Source organism: Oncorhynchus mykiss, chromosome 18 (assembly GCF_013265735.2).
Source record: "Oncorhynchus mykiss isolate Arlee chromosome 18, USDA_OmykA_1.1, whole genome shotgun sequence".
In the NCBI taxonomy this organism is placed as follows: Eukaryota; Metazoa; Chordata; class Actinopteri; order Salmoniformes; family Salmonidae; genus Oncorhynchus; species Oncorhynchus mykiss.
The window spans coordinates 4,070,596-4,088,095 of record NC_048582.1 but is presented as its reverse complement, the minus strand read 5'-3'; the positions used below and the strand labels follow the sequence as shown (position 1 = coordinate 4,088,095).

At 50.1% G+C, this 17,500-nt stretch overlaps 1 protein-coding gene and 1 long non-coding RNA gene across 3 annotated transcripts in view; both read left to right on the top strand.

The window, feature by feature from the left end:
* The window catches only part of LOC118941076, an 823-nt gene extending 402 nt beyond the window's left edge, over positions 1 to 421 (top strand). The window contains exons 1-2 of the long non-coding RNA XR_005037350.1: positions 1 to 35; positions 160 to 421. The exon at positions 1 to 35 is cut by the window's left edge and continues 402 nt beyond it. This is a non-coding gene — a long non-coding RNA (uncharacterized LOC118941076). The remainder of the gene's footprint in view (positions 36 to 159) is intronic.
* LOC110512986 (protocadherin-9) overlaps positions 1 to 17,500 on the top strand; it is a 550,907-nt gene that overhangs the window by 208,543 nt on the left and 324,864 nt on the right. The window lies entirely within an intron of this gene.

Sequence of the window (17,500 nt, the reverse complement as noted above, 5' to 3'; positions counted from 1 at the left end):
GAGGTACTGGATGGAAGGAGCTGTGTTATCAGGAGGTATTGGATGGAAGCAGCTGTGTTATCCAACACTGTTAACATGGAGGTGATGTTATCAGGAGGTACTGGATGGAAGGAGCTGTGTTATCCAACACTGTTAACGTGGAGGTGATGTTGTCATGAGGTACTGGATGGAAGGAGCTGTGTTATCAGGAGGTACTGGATGGAAGGAGCTGTGTTATCCAACACTGTTAACGTGGAGGTGATGTTGTCATGAGGTACTGGATGGAAGGAGCTGTGTTATCCAACACTGTTAACGTGGAGGTGATGTTGTCATGAGGTATTGGATGGAAGGAGTTTGAAAGCAGTTGTTAATAGGTTTGTGGAGAGAAGGCCTTAACTCGAATTTCTGGTGTAATGGAGGGATTGAACCCCCCCCCCCCCCCCCCCCCCCAAAAAAAACACCTCATATTGTCTTTTGAAACCTTGAAGAAAATTGATTCAGGTACGGGGCAAGAAAAAATAAATGAGAGTGTAGGTTTTCTTCGTGTAACTTCTTCTTTTTAAATGCTGAAACGATTGCTTCTCTTTCATGCTCAGTAATTCTTATTACTTACCACCCAGGGGGTGAGAAATCAATTTGTGAAGCTTAAACAGAAATGCCAATTTCATTTTCAGTCTGTAATGGGAGAATAAAATAATAAAAAACAACATGTCCCCAGAGGGAAAAATATCCACTACGTAGTGCACTACTTTACCCTGAACCCTATGGGACCGAGTGTACTACGTAGTGCACTACTTCTTTACCCTGAACCCTATGGGACCGAGTGTACTACGTAGTGCACTACTTCTTTACCCTGAACCCTATGGGACCGAGTGTACTACGTAGTGCACTACTTCTTTACCCTGAACCCTATGGGACCGAGTGTACTACGTAGTGCACTACTTCTTTACCCTGAACCCTATGGGACCGAGTGTACTACGTAGTGCACTACTTCTTTACCCAGAACCCTATGGGACCTAGTGTACTACGTAGTGCACTACTTCTTTACCCTGAACCCTATGGGACCGAGTGTACTACGTAGTGCACTACTTCTTTACCCTGAACCCTATGGGACCGAGTGTACTACGTAGTGCACTACTTCTTTACCCAGAACCCTATGGGACCGAGTGTACTACGTAGTGCACTACTTCTTTACCCTGAACCCTATGGGACCGAGTGTACTACGTAGTGCACTACTTCTTTACCCTGAACCCTATGGGACCGAGTGTACTACGTAGTGCACTACTTCTTTACCCTGAACCCTATGGGACCGAGTGTACTACGTAGTGCACTACTTCTTTACCCAGAACCCTATGGGACCGAGTGTACTACGTAGGGAATAGGGTGCCATTTTGGCTGGTTCTGTCTGTGTGTAGTGTCTCAGGGTGTTGAGGATGGTTCTGTCTGTGTGTAGTGTCTCAGGGTGTTGAGGCTGGTTCTGTCTGTGTGTTGAGGCTGGTTCTGTCTGTGTGTAGTGTTTCAGGGTGTTGAGGCTGGTTCTGTCTGTGTGTAGTGTCTCAGGGTGTTGAGGCTGGTTCTGTCTGTGTGTAGTGTCTCAGGGTGTTGAGACTGGTTCTCTCTGTGTGTAGTGTCTCAGGGTGTTGAGGCTGGTTCTGTCTGTGTGTAGTGTCTCAGGGTGTTGAGTCTGGTTCTGTCTGTGTGTTGAGGCTGGTTCTGTCTGTGTGTAGTGTCTCAGGGTGTTGAGGCTGGTTCTGTCTGTGTGTTGAGGCTGGTTCTGTCTGTGTGTAGTGTCTCAGGGTGTTGGAGGCTGGTTCTGTCTGTGTGTTGAGGCTGGTTCTGTCTGTGTGTAGTGTCTCAGGGTGTTGAGGCTGGTTCTGTCTGTGTGTAGTGTCTCAGGGTGTTGAGGCTGGATCTGTCTGTGTGTAGTGTCTCAGGGTGTTGAGGCTGGTTCTGTCTGTGTGTAGTGTCTCAGGGTGTTGAGGCTGGTTCTGTCTGTGTGTAGTGTCTCAGGGTGTTGAGGCTGGTTCTGTCTGTGTGTTGAGGCTGGTTCTGTCTGTGTGTAGTGTCTCAGGGTGTTGAGACTGGTTCTGTCTGTGTGTAGTGTCTCAGGGTGTTGAGGCTGGTTCTGTCTGTGTGTAGTGTCTCAGGGTGTTGAGGCTGGTTCTGTCTGTGTGTAGTGTCTCAGGGTGTTGAGGTTGGTTCTGTCTGTGTGTAGTGTCTCAGGGTGTTGAGGCTGGTTCTGTCTGTGTGCAGTGTCTCAGGGTGTTGAGGCTGGTTCTGTCTGTGTGTAGTGTCTCAGGGTGTTGAGGCTGGTTCTGTCTGTGTGTAGTGTCTCAGGGTGTTGAGGCTGGTTCTGTCTGTGTGTGTCTCAGGGTGTTGAGGCTGGTTCTGTCTGTGTGTAGTGTCTCAGGGTGTTGAGGCTGGTTCTGTCTGTGTGTAGTGTCTCAGGGTGTTGAGGCTGGTTCTGTCTGTGTGTAGTGTCTCAGGGTGTTGAGGCTGGTTCTGTCTGTGTGTAGTGTCTCAGGGTGTTGAGGCTGGTTCTGTCTGTGTGTAGTGTCTCAGGGTGTTGAGGCTGGTTCTGTCTGTGTGTAGTGTCTCAGGGTGTTGAGGCTGGTTCTGTCTGTGTGTAGTGTCTCAGGGTGTTGAGGCTGGTTCTGTCTGTGTGTAGTGTCTCAGGGTGTTGAGGCTGGTTCTGTCTGTGTGTAGTGTCTCAGGGTGTTGAGGCTGGTTCTGTCTGTGTGTAGTGTCTCAGGGTGTTGAGGCTGGTTCTGTCTGTGTGTAGTGTCTCAGGGTGTTGAGGCTGGTTCTGTCTGTGTGTAGTGTCTCAGGGTGTTGAGGCTGGTTCTGTCTGTGTGTAGTGTCTCAGGGTGTTGAGGCTGGTTCTGTCTGTGTGTAGTGTCTCAGGGTGTTGAGGCTGGTTCTGTCTGTGTGTAGTGTCTCAGGGTGTTGGAGGCTGGTTCTGTCTGTGTGCAGTGTCTCAGGGTGTTGAGGCTGGTTCTGTCTGTGTGTAGTGTCTCAGGGTGTTGGAGGCTGGTTCTGTCTGTGTGTAGTGTCTCAGGGTGTTGAGACTGGTTCTCTCTGTGTGTAGTGTCTCAGGGTGTTGAGGCTGGTTCTGTCTGTGTGTAGTGTCTCAGGGTGTTGAGGCTGGTTCTGTCTGTGTGTAGTGTCTCAGGGTGTTGGAGGCTGGTTCTGTCTGTGTGCAGTGTCTCAGGGTGTTGAGGCTGGTTCTGTCTGTGTGTAGTGTCTCAGGGTGTTGAGACTGGTTCTCTCTGTGTGTAGTGTCTCAGGGTGTTGAGGCTGGTTCTGTCTGTGTGTAGTGTCTCATGGTGTTGAGGCTGGTTCTGTCTGTGTGTAGTGTCTCAGGGTGTTGAGGCTGGTTCTGTCTGTGTGTAGTGTCTCAGGGTGTTGGAGGCTGGTTCTGTCTGTGTGTAGTGTCTCAGGGTGTTGAGGCTGGTTCTGTCTGTGTGTAGTGTCTCAGGGTGTTGGAGGCTGGTTCTGTCTGTGTGTAGTGTTTCAGGGTGTTGAGGCTGGTTCTGTCTGTGTGTAGTGTCTCAGGGTGTTGAGGCTGGTTCTGTCTGTGTGTGTCTCAGGGTGTTGAGGCTGGTTCTGTCTGTGTGTAGTGTCTCAGGGTGTTGAGGCTGGTTCTATCTGTGTGTAGTGTCTCAGGGTGTTGAGGCTGGTTCTGTCTGTGTGTAGTGTCTCAGGGTGTTGAGACTGGTTCTCTCTGTGTGTAGTGTCTCAGGGTGTTGAGACTGGTTCTCTCTGTGTGTAGTGTCTCAGGGTGTTGAGGCTGGTTCTGTCTGTGTGTACTGTCTCAGTGTGTTGAGGCTGGTTCTGTCTCTGTGTAGTGTCTCAGGGTGTTGAGGCTGGTTCTGTCTGTGTGTAGTGTCTCAGGGTGTTGAGGCTGGTTCTGTCTGTGTGTTGAGGCTGGTTCTGTCTGTGTGTAGTGTCTCAGGGTGTTGAGGCTGGTTCTGTCTGTGTGTAGTGTCTCAGGGTGTTGAGGCTGGTTCTGTCTGTGTGTAGTGTCTCAGTGTGTTGAGGCTGGTTCTGTCTGTGTGTAGTGTCTCAGGGTGTTGAGGCTGGTTCTGTCTGTGTGTAGTGTCTCAGGGTGTTGAGGCTGGTTCTGTCTGTGTGTAGTGTCTCAGGGTGTTGAGGCTGGTTCTGTCTGTGTGTAGTGTCTCAGGGTGTTGAGGCTGGTTCTGTCTGTGTGTAGTGTCTCAGGGTGTTGAGGCTGGTTCTGTCTGTGTGTAGTGTCTCAGGGTGTTGAGGCTGGTTCTGTCAGCACGCTGAAGTGCTCAGTCGTTTTCTTCTCTCTCAACTTGGATTGGTTTGGTAGTGTGACGAACCTATAAAAAGCAATAGTGGCATTGGGCTCCACGCTGACTACAGACCTTGATACAAAAAGGCGGAGAGGATGAGGGACGACGACGGTGTGTGTGTGTGTGTGTGTGTGTGTGTGTGTGTGTGTATGTGTGTGTGTGTGTGTGTGTGTGTGTCGCAGTCTCCAGTCTCCAGGGGTTAATTAAATATACAATGCCTTCGTAAAGTATTCAGACCCCTTAAATTCTTCCCCAAAATCACGCAAACCTGGTAACCCAATTTTACACAAACCTGGCTACCCATATTTATGCAAACCTGGCAACCCCATCTTTATGCAAACCTGGCAACCCATCTTTACGCAAACCTGGGAACCCATCTTTATTTACACCTGGCAACCCATCATTACTTATACCTGGCAACCCATCTTTATGCAAACCTGGCAACCCATCATACTTATACCTGGAAACCCATCTTTTTTGCAAACCTGGCAACCCATCATTACTTACACATGGCAACCCATCTTTATGCAAACCTGGCAACAAATCATTACTTGCACCTGGCAACCCTTCATTACTTACACCTGGCTACCCATCATTACTTACACCTGGCAACCCATCTTTTACCTAATCTGGCAACCCATCTTTCCCCAAACCTGGCAACCCGTCATTACTTACACCTGCGTCTCATCATCAGTCACACCTGGACTTCATTACTCCCTTGATGACTTACCGTTTATATCTAACACTCTGTTCTTTCAGTCGTCAGACGCTGACCTTCTTTTGTATCGTTCCATGTTCCTGTTTACTAAACTCACTAACGGATTCTGCTTCCTGACTCCCTAACTCCCTGACTCCCTGCTTCCTGACTCCCTGCTCCCTGACTCCCTAACTCCCTGCTCCCTAACTCCCTGCTCCCTAACTCCCTGCTCCCTGATTCCTGACTCCCTGACTCCCTAACTCCCTGACTCCCTGACTCCCTGCTCCCTGACTCCCTGACTCCCTGCTCCCTGCTTCCTGACTCCCTGCTCCCTGACTCCCTGCTCCCTGCTCCCTGCTCCCTAAATCCCTGCTCCCTGATTCCTGACTCCCTGACTCCCTGACTCCCTAACTCCCTGACTCCCTGACTCCCTGCTCCCTGACTCCCTGCTCCCTGCTTCCCGACTCCCTGACTCCCTGACTCCCTGACTCCCTGACTCCCTGCTCCCTGACTCCCTGACTCCCTGACTCCTGACTCCCTGCTCCCTGACTCCCTGACTCCCTGCTCCCTGCTTCCCGACTCCCTGACTCCCTGCTCCCTGCTTCCTGACTCCCTGCTTCCTGACTCCCTGACTCCCTGCTTCCTGACTCCCTGACTCCCTGCTCCCTGCTTCCTGACTCCCTGCTTCCTGACTCCCACCGTCTACTTTACAATTCTGGGGTACTGTGTGTAGATTGATGAGGGGGAAAAAACATATAATTTCATTAATTTTAGAATAAGGCTGTGTTGTGCCATTAACATCTGCTAACCGTGTGTATGTGATCTGATGTGATCTGATGTGATCTGATGTGATCTGATGTGATCTGATGTAAAGACCCATTAACATCTGCTAACCATGTGTATGTGATCTGATGTGATCTGATGTAAAGATCCATTAACATCTGCTAACCATGTGTATGTGATCTGATGTGATCTGATGTGATCTGATGTGAATCTGATGTGATCTGATGTGATCTGATGTGATCTGATGTGAATCTGATGTGATCTGATGTGATCTGATGTGATCTGATGTGAATCTGGTGTGAATCTGATGTGATCTGATGTGATCTGATGTGATCTGTTGTGATCTGATGTGATCTGATGTGATCTGATGTGATCTGATGTGAATCTGATGTGAATCTGATGTGAATCTGATGTGATCTGATGTGATCTGATGTGATCTGATGTGAATCTGATGTGAATCTGATGTGATCTGATGTGATCTGATGTGATCTGATGTGAATCTGATGTGATCTGATGTGATCTGATGTGATCTGATGTGATCTGATGTGATCTGATCTGATGTGACCTGATGTGATCTGATGTGATCTGATGTGATCTGATCTGATGTGACCTGATGTGATCTGATGTAAAGACCCATTAACATCTGCTAACCATGTGTATGTGATCTGATGTGATCTGTTGTGATCTGATGTGATCTGATGTGATCTGATGTTAATCTGATGTGACCTGATGTGATCTGATGTGATCTGATGTGATCTGTTGTGATCTGATGTGATCTGATGTGATCTGATGTGAATCTGATGTGAATCTGATGTGATCTGATGTGATCTGATGTGATCTGATGTGAATCTGATGTGAATCTGATGTGATCTGATGTGATCTGATGTGATCTGATGTGATCTGATGTGAATCTGATGTGAATCTGATGTGATCTGATGTGATCTGATGTGATCTGATGTGAATCTGATGTGAATCTGATGTGATCTGATGTGATCTGATGTGATCTGATGTGAATCTGATGTGAATCTGATGTGATCTGATGTGATCTGATGTGATCTGATGTGAATCTGATGTGAATCTGATGTGATCTGATGTGATCTGATGTATACACTCACTTTAGGAACATAACTCTTCAGTCAGTCATTTATGTTGAAGGGATTCATCTATTGAAATTCAATGAGAGTAGAGTCAAGGCCTTGCATCCCAAATGCCACCCTATTCTATATATAGTGTGCACTACTTTAGACCAGGTCCTATAGGGTAGTGCACTACTTTAGACCAGGGCCTATAGGGTAGTGCACTACTTTAGACCAGGGCCTATAGGGTAGTGCACTACTTTAGACCAGGGCCTATAGGGTAGTGCACTACTTTAGACCAGGTCCTATAGGGTAGTGCCCTACTTTAGACCAGGGCCTATAGGGTAGTGCCCTACTTTAGACCAGGTTCTATAGGGTAGTGCACTACTTTAGACCAGGGCCTATAGGGTAGTGCCCTACTTTAGACCAGGGCCTATAGGGTAGTGCACTACTTTAGACCAGGGCCTATAGGGTAGTGCACTACTTAAGACCAAGGCCTATAGGGTAGTGCCCTACAGTATACAGGGCCTATAGGGTAGTGCACTACTTTTGACCAGGGCCCAAAGGGAATAGGGAGCAATTTGGGACGCTTGCAGAGAACAACAGAGAGTCAAACATATTGTCTGAACCAAATCTCCTGCCTGAAGGCACAGCGGACTGTAATGAAGTAATGGTGGGTGACTTATCTGAGCTGTCCTGTGTTCTGAGATGTACGCCAGAGTTTCCCCTAATTCCATCAGTCAGGCGGGCCTCCACTGATTCAACCCATCTGGACACACAGTATGTGAACACTCTATTCAGGCATCTCTCTCCCCTCTCTACTCCCTGACCCTCTCTCTCCCTCCTCTACTCCCTGACCCTCTCTCTCCCTCTCTAGTCCCTGACCCTCTCTCTCTCCTCTCTACTCCCTGAACCTATCTCTCCCCTCTCTATTCCCTGACCCTCTCTCTCCCCTCTTTACCCCCTGACCCTCTCTCTCCCCCTCTATTCCCTGACCCTCTCTCTCCCCTCTCTATCCCCTGACCATCTCTCTCCCCTCTCTACACCCTGACCCTCTCTCCCCCTCTACTCCCTGACCCTCTCTCTCCCCCTCTATTCCCTGACGCTCTCTCTCCCCCTCTATTCCCTGACCCTCTCTCTCCCCCTCTATTCCCTGACCCTCTCTCTCCCCTCTCTACTCCCTGACCCTCTCTCTCCCGTCTCTCTACTCCCTGACCTTCTCTCTCTCCCTCTCTACTTCCTGACCCTCTCTCTCCCCTTCTCTACTCCCTGACCCTCTCTCTCCCCTCTCTACTCCCTGACCCTCTCTCCCTCCTCTACTCACTGACCCTCTCTCCTTCTCTACTCACTGACCCTCTCTCTCCCCTCTCTACTCCCTGCCCCTCTCTCTCCCTCTCTACTCCCTGACCCTCTCTCCCTCTCTACTCTCTGACCCTCTCTCTCCCCTCTCTATTCCCTGACCCTCTCTCCCCCCTCTACTCCCTGACCCTCTCTCACCCCCTCTATTCCCTGAACCTATCTCTCCCCTCTCTATTCCCTGACCCTCTCTCTCCCCTCTTTACCCCCTGACCCTCTCTCTCCCCCTCTATTCCCTGACCCTCTCTCTCCCCTCTCTATCCCCTGACCATCTCTCTCCCCTCTCTACACCCTGACCCTCTCTCCCCCTCTACTCCCTGACCCTCTCTCTCCCCCTCTATTCCCTGACGCTCTCTCTCCCCCTCTATTCCCTGACCCTCTCTCTCCCCCTCTATTCCCTGACCCTCTCTCTCCCCTCTCTACTCCCTGACCCTCTCTCTCCCGTCTCTCTACTCCCTGACCTTCTCTCTCTCCCTCTCTACTTCCTGACCCTCTCTCTCCCCTTCTCTACTCCCTGACCCTCTCTCTCCCCTCTCTACTCCCTGACCCTCTCTCCCTCCTCTACTCCCTGACCCTCTCTCCCTCTCTACTCACTGACCCTCTCTCTCCCTCTCTACTCACTGACCCTCTCTCTCCCTCTCTACTCCCTGACCCTCTCTCCCTCTCTACTCTCTGACCCTCTCTCTCCCCTCTCTATTCCCTGACCCTCTCTCTCCCCCTCTATTCCCTGACCCTCTCTCTCCCCTCTCTATCCCCTGACCATCTCTCTCCCCTCTCTACACCCTGACCCTCTCTCCCCCTCTACTCCCTGACCCTCTCTCTCCCCCTCTATTCCCTGACGCTCTCTCTCCCCCTCTATTCCCTGACCCTCTCTCTCCCCCTCTATTCCCTGACCCTCTCTCTCCCCTCTCTACTCCCTGACCCTCTCTCTCCCGTCTCTCTACTCCCTGACCTTCTCTCTCTCCCTCTCTACTTCCTGACCCTCTCTCTCCCCTTCTCTACTCCCTGACCCTCTCTCTCCCCTCTCTACTCCCTGACCCTCTCTCCCTCCTCTACTCACTGACCCTCTCTCCTTCTCTACTCACTGACCCTCTCTCTCCCCTCTCTACTCCCTGCCCCTCTCTCTCCCTCTCTACTCCCTGACCCTCTCTCCCTCTCTACTCTCTGACCCTCTCTCTCCCCTCTCTATTCCCTGACCCTCTCTCCCCCCTCTACTCCCTGACCCTCTCTCTCCCCCTCTATTCCCTGAACCTATCTCTCCCTCTCTACTTCCTGACCCTCTCTCTCCCCTTCTCTACTCCCTGACCCTCTCTCTCCCCTCTCTACTCCCTGACCCTCTCTCCCTCCTCTACTCACTGACCCTCTCTCCTTCTCTACTCACTGACCCTCTCTCTCCCCTCTCTACTCCCTGCCCCTCTCTCTCCCTCTCTACTCCCTGACCCTCTCTCCCTCTCTACTCTCTGACCCTCTCTCTCCCCTCTCTATTCCCTGACCCTCTCTCCCCCCTCTACTCCCTGACCCTCTCTCTCCCCCTCTATTCCCTGAACCTATCTCTCCCCTCTCTATTCCCTGACCCTCTCTCTCCCCTCTTTACCCCCTGACCCTCTCTCTCCCCCTCTATTCCCTGACCCTCTCTCTCCCCTCTCTATCCCCTGACCATCTCTCTCCCCTCTCTACACCCTGACCCTCTCTCCCCCTCTACTCCCTGACCCTCTCTCTCCCCCTCTATTCCCTGACGCTCTCTCTCCCCCTCTATTCCCTGACCCTCTCTCTCCCCCTCTATTCCCTGACCCTCTCTCTCCCCTCTCTACTCCCTGACCCTCTCTCTCCCGTCTCTCTACTCCCTGACCTTCTCTCTCTCCCTCTCTACTTCCTGACCCTCTCTCTCCCCCTCTATTCCCTGACGCTCTCTCTCCCCCTCTATTCCCTGACCCTCTCTCTCCCCTCTCTATTCCCTGACCCTCTCTCTCCCCTCTTTACCCCCTGACCCTCTCTCTCCCCCTCTATTCCCTGACCCTCTCTCTCCCCTCTCTATCCCCTGACAATCTCTCTCCCCTCTCTACACCCTGACCCTCTCTCCCCCTCTACTCCCTGACCCTCTCTCTCCCCCTCTATTCCCTGACGCTCTCTCTCCCCCTCTATTCCCTGACCCTCTCTCTCCCCCTCTATTCCCTGACCCTCTCTCTCCCCTTTCTACTCCCTGACCCTCTCTCTCCCGTCTCTCTACTCCCTGACCTTCTCTCTCTCCCTCTCTACTTCCTGACCCTCTCTCTCCCCTTCTCTACTCCCTGACCCTCTCTCTCCCCTCTCTACTCCCTGACCCTCTCTCCCTCCTCTACTCCCTGACCCTCTCTCCCTCTCTACTCACTGACCCTCTCTCTCCCTCTCTACTCACTGACCCTCTCTCTCCCTCTCTACTCCCTGACCCTCTCTCCCTCTCTACTCTCTGACCCTCTCTCTCCCCTCTCTATTCCCTGACCCTCTCTCTCCCCCTCTATTCCCTGACCCTCTCTCTCCCCTCTCTATCCCCTGACCATCTCTCTCCCCTCTCTACACCCTGACCCTCTCTCCCCCTCTACTCCCTGACCCTCTCTCTCCCCCTCTATTCCCTGACGCTCTCTCTCCCCCTCTATTCCCTGACCCTCTCTCTCCCCCTCTATTCCCTGACCCTCTCTCTCCCCTCTCTACTCCCTGACCCTCTCTCTCCCGTCTCTCTACTCCCTGACCTTCTCTCTCTCCCTCTCTACTTCCTGACCCTCTCTCTCCCCTTCTCTACTCCCTGACCCTCTCTCTCCCCTCTCTACTCCCTGACCCTCTCTCCCTCCTCTACTCACTGACCCTCTCTCCTTCTCTACTCACTGACCCTCTCTCTCCCCTCTCTACTCCCTGCCCCTCTCTCTCCCTCTCTACTCCCTGACCCTCTCTCCCTCTCTACTCTCTGACCCTCTCTCTCCCCTCTCTATTCCCTGACCCTCTCTCCCCCCTCTACTCCCTGACCCTCTCTCTCCCCCTCTATTCCCTGAACCTATCTCTCCCCTCTCTATTCCCTGACCCTCTCTCTCCCCTCTTTACCCCCTGACCCTCTCTCTCCCCCTCTATTCCCTGACCCTCTCTCTCCCCTCTCTATCCCCTGACCATCTCTCTCCCCTCTCTACACCCTGACCCTCTCTCCCCCTCTACTCCCTGACCCTCTCTCTCCCCCTCTATTCCCTGATGCTCTCTCTCCCCCTCTATTCCCTGACCCTCTCTCTCCCCCTCTATTCCCTGACCCTCTCTCTCCCCTCTCTACTCCCTGACCCTCTCTCTCCCGTCTCTCTACTCCCTGACCTTCTCTCTCTCCCTCTCTACTTCCTGACCCTCTCTCTCCCCTTCTCTACTCCCTGACCCTCTCTCTCCCCTCTCTACTCCCTGACCCTCTCTCCCTCCTCTACTCCCTGACCCTCTCTCCCTCTCTACTCACTGACCCTCTCTCTCCCTCTCTACTCACTGACCCTCTCTCTCCCTCTCTACTCCCTGACCCTCTCTCCCTCTCTACTCTCTGACCCTCTCTCTCCCCTCTCTATTCCCTGACCCTCTCTCCCCCCTCTACTCCCTGACCCTCTCTCTCCCCCTCTATTCCCTGACGCTCTCTCTCCCCCTCTATTCCCTGACCCTCTCTCTCCCCCTCTATTCCCTGACCCTCTCTCTCCCCTCTCTACTCCCTGACCCTCTCTCTCCCCTCTCTACTCCCTGACCCTCTCTCTCTCCCTCTCTACTTCCTGACCCTCTCTCTCCCCTTCTCTACTCCCAGACCCTCTCTCTCCCTCTCTACTCCCTGACCCTCTCTCCCTCTCTACTCCCTGACCCTCTCTCTCCCTCTCTACTCCCTGACCCTCTCTAATCCCTGACCCTCTCTCTCCCTCTCTACTCCCTGACCCTCTCTCTCCCCCCTCTAGTTCCTGACCCTCTCTCCCTCTCTACTCACTGACCCTCTCTCCCTCCTCTACTCCCTGACCCTCTCTCTCCCTCCTCTACTCCCTGACCCTCTCTCTCTCTTCTTTTCTCTGTGTTCCTCATTTGAATTGAGGTCTGCGTTTTTTAGCTACGTAGAGATGGCGTCGTTCTGTTCCCCTTTCTTCTCCTTCTTCATTCGTCTCTTCTCTCCTCTGACTCTGACATCTATGTCACGTGTTAATATTTCACCACGTTCACACAGCGGACAGGGCCATGCTGCTCCAACAACACCGTCAGACAGACTAGTGGAAGTGGAGCGTGAATCAGTCGCTGTTGTCGACAGACCTTCAAAAAAGGTTTAATATTATTGTTGACACTGTGGCCACCCCCCCCCCCCCCCCCACTCACAAACAACCCTAATAGATAGGTCTATCTTGTTTCTATGTCTGAACACATTTGGTTTTGCTTCTAAGATGATTGGTTGGTTGTACCGGTTGCCAAGACAATATTGCTTGAGGCTCATTTGCTGCAGCGTGTTCTTTCAGACGAGGTGTGCTAGGAACCCTTTTGACAACGTACCGTCACTTGTTTCACACAGATATCTTGACCTGTGTCACGAATGTCACGCTGTTCCCTATTTAGTGCACTACTTTTGAGCCCTATTCCCTATATAGTGCACTACTTTAGAGCCCTAAAAGTGGGTTAACTGCCTTGTTCGGGGGCAGAACGACAGATTTGTACCTTGTCAGCTCGGGGGATTTGATTCAGCAACCTTTCGGGTTACTAGTCCAACGTTCTAACCACTAGGCTACCTGCTACCCCAACCTTTCAGTTACTGGCCCAACTCGTCAACCTTTCAGTTACTGGCCCAACTCCCCAACCTTTCAGTTACTGGCACAACTCGCCAACCTTTCAGTTACTGGCCCAACTCCCCAACATTTCAGTTACTGGCACAACTCGCCAACCTTTCAGTTACTGGCCCAACTCCCCAACCTTTCAGTTACTGGCCCAACTCCCCAACATTTCAGTTACTGGCCCAACTCCCCAACCTTTCAGTTACTGGCCCAACTCGCCAACCTTTCAGTTACTGGCCCAACTCCCCAAACCTTTCAGTTACTGGCACAACTCCCCAAACTTTTAGTTACTGGCCCAACTCCTCAACCTTTCAGTTACTGGCCCAACTCGCCAACTTTTCAGTTACTGGCCCAACTCCCCAACCTTTCAGTTACTGGCCCAACTCGCCAACCTTTCAGTTACTGGCCCAACTCCCCAACCTTTCAGTTACTGGCCCAACTCGCCAACCTTTCAGTTACTGGCCCAACTCCCCAACATTTCAGTTACTAGCCCAACGCTCTAACCACTAGGCTACCAGCCGCCACAACCTTTCGGTTACTGGCCCAACGCTCTAACCACTAGGCTACCAGCCACCCCAACATTTTGGTTACTGGCCCAACGCTCTAACCACTAGGCTACCAGCCACCCCAACTTTTCGGTTACTGGCCCAACGCTCTAACCACTAGGCCACCACCCCAACCTTTCAGGTACTGGCCCAACGCTCTAACCACTAGGCTACCAGCCACCCCAAGAGCCCTAGGTACTATGTTGAGTCTTGTGTCATTGTGATACAGTAGGTTAGAGGGTTAATCTTCTTTAAATCTTCTCTACCTTCCTTGTGAATAATGGAGGGATGCTTTTTTTAAAAAGCAGTGGAGAGGAGGAGGTGCAACGTTCTTCTCCTTCTGAAAGCAGACCAGACGTGCCTTTCCAAATGGCTCCCTATCTCCTCTATATCCCTATGGGCCCTTCCCTATGGGCCCTGGTCAATAGTAGTGCACTACATCGGGAATAGGCTGACATTTGGAACTCTGTCCCAGCTCAGGGTTCCCAATTAGAATCCGTGGCGCTGGTGCCAAAGCACATGTTTAGGTACTGTGTGTTGGCACTTTCACGATGCAGCCTTTTAAAGTATTAATGACACCAACAAACCAAGTGGCGCTGCTCGCCACAGATTTGCCAATTTAGCCCAGAGCCGAGCTGAGCGACGTCAGACAGTCGGACAGACGCAGTGAGACCAGAGTCACGCTTCCTTCCGCTTGTTTTCTCCGATCGAGTTCTTTAAACGGGCCAGGGGAGTGTGTGGTGGGGGGTGGCGGGGGACAGGGAGGAAGTATCAACAAGGTCTCTTTGAAGACGTCTCTGATATTTGATGGTCTTTAGACTGGATTAATTCAAAATGTCACACGCCAGGAGGAGATAAACTTTCAAGGGCGAAAGGGGTCAGTCGGAGCTGAGACACCAGCTGAGATGTGACAGACGGACTGAGTACCAAATTACACCCTATCTTCTACGTAGTGCGCTAATTATGGATCAGAGGCCTCCGTGGGCCCGGTGTTAAAAGCACTTGACTAGGGAATATGGTGTCGTTTTGGGTCCCATACAGGAAGTAACGCTGAGCTGAATTCACTGTTATTAAGTTATTTTTTCCATCACATCAACATTGTCATTGTCTTCTAGTTCAATATAAACTATCATTCTGCTGTCCAGGGTTAGAGTATGAAGTCTTTACTCTGGCTACAAGTTAACTCAGAGTTTCACTACTTCGTCTGGAAAGATAGTTTTTTTAGATTTGTCCAAGACTTCTGGCTGCTTTTAGCTCATGATGAACTTGTGACGAGTGACGCGATCATTCTGCCGGGAAAAAACTAAAACACAAACTAGTCGTCTTTATAGTGTTCAGGGGTTTTACTGCTGAACGGGAATCAGAGAACACATGGAGAATGTGTGGCACGAGATGGGACCAAATGTGGGCTTTCAGTAGAATGTGTGGCACGAGATGGGACCAAATGTGGGCTTTCAGTCGAATGTGTGGCACGAGATGGGACCAAATGTGGGTTTTCAGTATAATGTGTGGCACGAGATGGGATGAAATGTGGGCTTTCAGTAGAATGTGTGGCACGAGAGGGGACCAAATGTGGGCTTTCAGTAGAATGTGTGGCACGAGATGGGACCAAATGTGGGCTTTCAGTAGAATGTGTGGCACGAGATGGGACCAAATGTGGGCTTTCAGTAGAATGTGTGGCACGAGATGAGACCAAATGTGGGCTTTCAGTAGAATGTGTGGCACGAGATGAGACCAAATGTGGGCTTTCAGTAGAATGTGTGGCACGAGATGGGACCAAATGTGGGTTTTCAGTATAATGTGTGGCACGAGATGAGACCAAATGTGGGCTTTCAGTAGAATGTGTGGCACGAGATGGGACCAAATGCGGGCTTTCAGTAGAATGTGTGGCACGAGACGGGATGAAATGTGGGCTTTCAGTAGAATGTGTGGCACGAGAGGGGACCAAATGTGGGCTTTCAGTAGAATGTGTGGCACGAGATGGGACCAAATGTGGGCTTTCAGTAGAATGTGTGGCACGAGATGGGACCAAATGTGGGCTTTCAGTAGAATGTGTGGCACGAGATGAGACCAAATGTGGGCTTTCAGTAGAATGTGTGGCACGAGACGGGATGAAATGTGGGTTTTCAGTATAATGTGTGGCACGAGATGGGACCAAATGTGGGCTTTCAGTATAATGTGTGGCAAGAGATGAGACCAAATGTGGGCTTTCAGTATAATGTGTGGCATGAGATGAGACCAAATGTGGGCTTTCAGTAGAATGTGTGGCACGAGATGGGACCAAATGTGGGTTTTCAGTATAATGTGTGGCACGAGATGGGACCAAATGTGGGTTTTCAGTATAATGTGTGGCACGAGATGGGATGAAATGTGGGCTTTCAGTAGAATGTGTGGCACGAGATGGGACCAAATGTGGGTTTTCAGTAGAATGTGTGGCACGAGATGGGACCAAATGTGGGCTTTCTGTAGAATGTGTGGCACGAGATGGGACCAAATGTGGGCTTTCAGTAGAATGTGTGGCACGAGATGGGACCAAATGTGGGCTTTCAGTAGAATGTGTGGCACGAGATGGGTTGAAATGTGGGCTTTCAATTTAAGCAAAATGGTTTCATGCCATAACCACCTTCCAAATATTTTTGTCCCTTTTGAACACAACAGGGGATATGAATTAGTACTGAATTAGTATTGAATTAGTATTGAATTAGTAGTGAATTAGTATTGAATTAGTATTGCATTAGTACTGAATTTGTCCTGAATTAGTGTTTAAATAGTACCGAATTAGTACTGAATTAGTGTTGAATTAGTTTTGAATTAGTACGTAATTTGTACTGAATTAGTATTGAATTAGTAGTGAATTAGTAGTGAATTAGTATTGAATTAGTAGTGAATTAGTAGGGAATTAGTATTGAATTAGTATTGAATTAGTAGTGAATTAGTACTGAATTATTACTGAATTAGTACTGAATTAGTACTGGATTAGTACTGAATTAGTACTGAATTAGTACTGAATTAGTACTGAATTAGTATTGTGTGTACAGCTTTGTGCCTTACCCATGTTGTCCTATTTGTGGGAATCGTCATCCGTATAAATGCTTCCTCTTCGTCCTGCCTGCTGTGTCCTGTTCTCTGTGTTGGTTTGACAACATGGTCTGTAAAAGCATTACTCTGTTCCTTTGCCCCAGAGCCATACACTATTAAACACACTGACATGTCATTCTACTCAACAACAACAACAACAAAAGTTACAAGTTTTTAAAAGAAAATGTACATACACATTCTACATAAATAAAACAAACTCAAAAATATATACACCGTTTTTGAATTATGGGTCAAAAATAAGAATGAAAATCACTCCTGTAAATTGGACAGTGCAGTTAGATTAACACGAATTTTAGCTTTCTGCCCGTATCAGATGTGTCTATGTACTGGGAGATGTTCTTGTTACTCACAACCTCATGCTAATCACGTTAGCCTACGTTAGCTCAACCTCATGCTAATCACGTTAGCCTATCTTAGCTCAACCTCATGCTAATCACGTTAGCCTATGTTAGCTCAACCTCATGCTAATCACGTTAGCCTATGTTAGCTCAACCTCATGCTAATCACGTTAGCCTATGTTAGCTCAACCTCATGCTAATCACGTTAGCCTATGTTAGCTCAACCTCATGCTAATCACGTTAGCCTATGTTAGCTCAACCTCATGCTAATCACGTTAGCCTACGTTAGCTCAACCGTCCCGTGGGGAGGGACACCGATCCCGTAGAGGTCATTAAGCTGAAAGCTAATAACAAGTCCTAGATGAAGCAATGAATTTATTGTGGGCGGGAGTCCCAAATGAGAATTTATCCTTAAATGGCACCCTATTCCAAATGTAGTGCACTACTTTGACCGGGGAGAAGTAGTACGTTTGGAAATAGGTAGTGCACTACATAGGTATAGGGTGCCGTTTGGGACTCGT